The sequence below is a fragment of the Amphibalanus amphitrite genome, unplaced genomic scaffold (genome assembly GCF_019059575.1).
Source record: "Amphibalanus amphitrite isolate SeventyFive unplaced genomic scaffold, NRLGWU_Aamphi_draft 001137F_arrow, whole genome shotgun sequence".
Lineage (NCBI taxonomy): Eukaryota > Metazoa > Arthropoda > Thecostraca > Balanomorpha > Balanidae > Amphibalanus > Amphibalanus amphitrite.
In genome coordinates this window covers 225,235-230,662 of record NW_024882631.1, presented here as the reverse complement: position 1 = coordinate 230,662, position 5,428 = coordinate 225,235, and the positions used below count along the sequence as shown (strand labels likewise).

The window sequence follows — 5,428 nt, the reverse complement described above, 5'->3', positions numbered from 1 at the left end:
AATTTTTGTTGGTGAAACTCGTCGCTGTGTGGCGTCTATTTTTTCGGCTGGATATTTTATTTCGGCGGCCGGCTGGTATTTTTTGGTAAAACTGGCCTCTGACCTTAGGTCACAGATATCAAAAATCCGAGATATACATTTTATACATACTGTTACTCATATCAATCGCTGAAAGTTTCAAAGTGATCGTTCAGTCGGTGTAGCTATAGCGAGCCTTTGAACTTTTTCTGAGGTAAGGTCACTTGACGTGACCTGGTGACCTGACCTTGAACGGCCTAGGTCTGAAATTTTCACAACATGTGCGGAAATGATGTAGGAACACGTGTACCAAAAACGGCGGCGCTGCGCGCCGCCGTTTTTGAGATATTCGCGAAAAACCTGAGGGGGGGGCGTAAAAACGCCCCCCCCAGCACGGCGCGGGTTAACCAAAAACAAATGTCCTACTTTATCAGTTATCGTGCTGCTCTCGCATCCACATAGGGGAGAGTGGGGTAAGATGCCCAGGGTGGGAAAGACGCCCCACCCCCTCTAGCGGCGAAACAAAGAATTGAACCCGGAAATTAATGTTCTTAGCGTAAAGCGGAAGCCTGCCTTGTTAACTGCACAAAAATTTGCGAAGCTCAGTTGGGCAACGGCTGGCTGGTGAATGCATGTTTTTTATTTGCTGCTTTCGAAAAATATTTTGGTGTTAAAACATTGTAAATATCAAAGAAGGTAGATAATTTTTGCGTCCCTTGATATAGTCGTGATACATTAACATGCGTGTACTGTGTCCCAAACAGTTTGTTTCAGGGTGTAGTTTTATGGCTAACATATTGTACTGATTTAATGTTACTTCGGTACCTTGGGGTAAGATGCCCCCTGTCCTGATGGGGAAAGACGCCCCCCTAAATCCGTAGGCTGTCCTTCAAGCAGCCCGTCAAATCATTTATTACATGCTTGTGATGAGAGACAAAAGCCGATCTGGGACTATTGAGAGTTCAGTACGGTCGGGTGCTCCCCATGCCGGTCTCTCGGCCCACACAGCGACTTTTTGGGCGGCATCCGACTCTGAGAGCCCTCACGACGGCCTCGGTGGGCCCCATTATTGGCTCCAGGGCCCCTCACGATATCCTTTGAGGGCTCCCACGTTGGCTCCACGGGCCGCGCTGGCATCTGCGGTCCCCACGATGGGCTCGAGGGCCCTCAAGCATCATGAAGACCTATAAGGGCCCCACAGTGGTCTCCGAACGCCACCACGGAAGCTTGTTTGGCCGCGCTGGACTATGATGACCCTAACGATGACCTCTGAAGCACCTTACGACCACTTTTGAGGGCCCTTACGATGACGTTTGGTGTCTACTGCAGGCTCGAAGGGACTACTGATTCGTTCAGGCGATTCACGTGCCCATTTATGTCACTTATAGTGCAGGGGGCATCTTCCCCAACGCCAGGGGGCGTCTTCCCCACCCTGTGGGGTAAGATGCCCCCTTTGACTTCTTCAGGAAAATGCTTTATAGCAAAAAAAGTTATCATATTTCAGGCACGAAAGTGTGATGTTTTTGGAGAAAAATGATGTCGACTTCCGTTGAAACTCCAAGTTTTTGCTTTCCGATCGTCATTTTCGAATAATATATGACATAGTAAAACCCTGGGCATCTTTCCCCACTCCCCTACTTTTAGAGTCACAGTCAAGCAGCTTTTCGTATAATTTTGTAAATATGTACTTTTAATTTAGCCTGAAGATGTTCTATTATGAACGAAACGTCGCATACTCATCAATACAGTGGGACCTATTTTGGAACTATCGTGTCTGAATACCCAAGAGAATACAAGAAAATAGTCCGAGAACTCGAAAACACGGCGAAGAAAGTGTTAAACGCTCGATACGCAATATATATACGCCGAAAAAACAAGACGGGGGTCAAACACCCCCCCCCCCCCCGACCCAGCGAGGGCTAAATGTTCAAATATATGTTACTGAACAATATGTTAAAGGAAGGGTGCCACCTTCCGAAATTTTTGTTCTATGAATCTATTTTACTTATTTGAATTTTTAGACGTGGTTAGCGCGTCCACAATATACAAAAAACCGAAACATTGCATTTAATACATTGGCCAAAAAAAAAAGATCGTTGTTTATATCACCACTACAACTCAAGGTCGTTTGATGTGGCAGCTAGGACGGCTGGCATATCCTGTTGTCATGGCAACATATCATTCTGCCATTTGCATTGATGGCGCAACTGAGACAAAAAGATGAACAAATAAAAAGGAAGAAGATAACATGATTTGAACTAAGTTGTAGGTAACCAAGTAGGTAACTGTTGGCCATATTTGCCAACAGTTAAAGAACATCAAATAAGTCGAGTAAAGGTTTTTCCTTTACAATGCTTAAGAGATCTATGGAACCCTTCACCCTTCATGCAACTTACTAGAAAAACTTCCCAATTAAAATTTTAAAACTTAAGTGTATACCATAAAGAAAAAATATACCCTTTCAAAATGATAAAACATGCTTCAAAAGTATAACTTTTATCCATACCTTTGCTGATTTCATGTTTTATAAAATACCCTTAACACGACGAGGAAATAGTGCTGAAGATTTTTGCCTGCCCGAATGCTGGCAGCAAAACTCGCAAATGATAACTTCACGTGCGGATTCAATGCTGACCGTCTCGAGCATAGGTAAGTGAAGCCGGTTTTTAGGTTCATGTGAGGCTAATCTTGTAAAAACTGCGTTGTGTCCAAAAGGTGGCACCCTTCCTTTAAAGTTTCTTTCGGGAACCATTGACCAAAACCAGAGGCAATCCGCCTCACCTTCAAGCGCAAGGATTAGATCGCAAACCGAAATGTCAGTTCAACAGACCAAAACCATGTAGTTTGGTAAATATACATCAAGCCTACATACATACCTACATTAGATCAGCTTCAACTGAACGGACCACCCGTTCCGTCGTTTCCATCCTCAGGACAGTCAAATCCTTCTCCTCCACGCCTCAAACCCCCTGCTCCGGGCTGGACGGGCAACTATAACCCATACGGGAATGGCTCCACTGGAGCTAGCCCGTAGCCGGGTGCAGTGAGTGCCAGTGGGTTACGCGGCCTGTCCAACCGGACGGGCTCAGCCCAGGTGACTCACTGGGGTGCCTGTCCAGACCAATGCCCTAATCCCTATCATCCTTCCGGCTCTGAAATGGTCTTATAGGACAGAAAGGGCCGACCCAACAAAACAAACAAAAATGAACGGACCGGACAAGAGCATAGTCAAGAGTGTCGGTAGGAAAGTAAATTTATCTCCAGGATCCTTTCGATGGACGCCATAGCCCTCGGAGCCGCCAACGATGAACTGACCTGAAGATGACGGTCCGGCCGGAGAGGAAGTCACAGACTGCCCAGACGTCTCCGAGTGGACGGTCAGTTCCCGGGCCGAGTCGTCTCCGTAGTACACCAGCAGCTCAGAGCCCCGCGGAACGGGCTTTGACGTCCTGCATAGGGAGATCAATATATCACAATTGGTCATGACATGACCTTTATCCAGTCAATACAGCAATGGTCATCAATAACTTAGATGAATCTATGAGAAAATTTGCAGGTACCATAAGGCAAACTGCACACAAAATATAACACGCAGTTTGATAGGACAGATCCGTGGATTTCAAGACAACAACACACCTGAAGTATATCTGACCCCGGTACTGGAAGGCCACTAGGTTTTGTTCTTCCTCCGAGCGGGCACAGTTGACCCTTCTGAGCCAATTGCTGCAGCTCGGGTCTTCGGCATTCACCGAGTGATGCACCCGGTCACCCTTCTTGATCTGAGGTACCAAACAAAAACATAGTCCATCAATTCAAGGAACCAAACAAAAATATCACATCAATCCTGGGACCAAAACAAAAATATCACGTATGCAATGAAAACATTGTCAATTTTCTATGTTTCTAACATTAGTTTGAAATGTGTTCTAAAAGTTTGTAATCGTCTAAATGACTCCATAGTAAGAGATGCGACATGTGACAGTGTAAAAGCAATGGGGGCCGACGCTATATTCTTATACATATATGAACCAGCAAAAATATGTATTCGCAAGAAGAGCAGAGGAGATTCGACAGAAATGACAAAACTGACCTGCCATCTGTACCCGGTGGTTCGAGCCTGACCCTGTTCGGTGGTCAAGATACCCTCGTAAGGACCGAGTCTTTGGCGCGCAGGAAGGTCCTTTTCTGCCAAAACTCCTGGAATCAAATAAACGCATAACTTGAAATCACCTAAATAGAAACACATGACTGTACTGATACACGGGACACCAAATTATGCAATACAAGCACCATTACCAAATGATACAGCAGTTGCTAAACGCATCGCCATTTGTCTTGCCTCATTAACTTACCGGTGCCAGACGCTGGATTTCTCGACTGACCAGAGCTGAGAGAAGGCGGCAGGGTCTTGACGTCCCTGTCGGCATCTCCGATACCGGGTCGTGCCTGGAATAGTAATGTACCTATTAGTGATGTCAATTACGGATAATCGGAATACCGATACCAAACCAAATACCAACCAAAACCACGGGAAAATACCGAAACCAAACCAACTTGGGAAACTGAGGGAAATACCAACTTTTTACCGATTTCTTAGCCTCTTATACATTAGTGAGGGCTTATGATACCAACAAAATACCAAACACATTACGGTTGAAATACCAAATACCAAGATGGTATCGGTTTGGTATCGGTATACCAAAAAGTTCGTATCCGATTGACATCTCTAGTACCTATGTAGGGCGCAATGTCGACAGAGGATGATAATGCAGGAATTGAGCTTATCCTTATACTGTACCTATAGAAATCAGCCGGCATGTTTTCGGAACAAAGATCATAGAACTGTTGAACTGGTCGCATCCATGTCAGTATCGACAAAATTGCAGCACAGGCAATAACTGTCAAGAAAGTTTTGTATATATAAAAATCGACAACTTCCACATGCACCTATTGTCATTTTGCAATTTAGCACCAAATCGAACAGATTCAAAATTAAATGTTGAAATATGGGGGGCACCTACTGATGTAACTAAAACAGAACAACACAAAACATGAACAGAGATAATAGGTATGGACTTATGGAGGATAGTCCCTTACCTTGGTATCGTGTATGATCTTTAGCGGTCCATGGACGGGACATTCACCGTCCCAATCGCGGCAGCACACGTCACAAACTGTCAGAAAATAGGGCGGAAAAGTATTATTGACATGATGGAGGATACAGTACGGTTTTATCATTTACGTTTCTGTTACACCGAAACAGTACGTGTTTGGTGGTTCTTATTTGTCTGCAATTTTGTGAGCTCTTATCATGTAAATTCCTCCGTTGATGAGGAAAAGTTGTAATTGACTAAAAGGAGGAGAATACTCACATAGGTTACCACATCGAGACCATCCACATCACGGTAGT

The 5,428-nt window shown here is 44.8% G+C and overlaps 1 long non-coding RNA gene across 1 annotated transcript; it reads right to left on the bottom strand.

The window, feature by feature from the left end:
* Positions 1–3,331: 3,331 nt before the first annotated feature.
* LOC122370497 lies at positions 3,332–5,192 on the bottom strand. Its single transcript, XR_006254571.1, has 5 exons — positions 5,116–5,192; positions 4,371–4,464; positions 4,109–4,215; positions 3,655–3,797; positions 3,332–3,467 (listed from the first exon to the last, which is right to left on the bottom strand). It is a non-coding gene; the product is annotated as an uncharacterized LOC122370497 (long non-coding RNA).
* Positions 5,193–5,428: the final 236 nt, after the last annotated feature.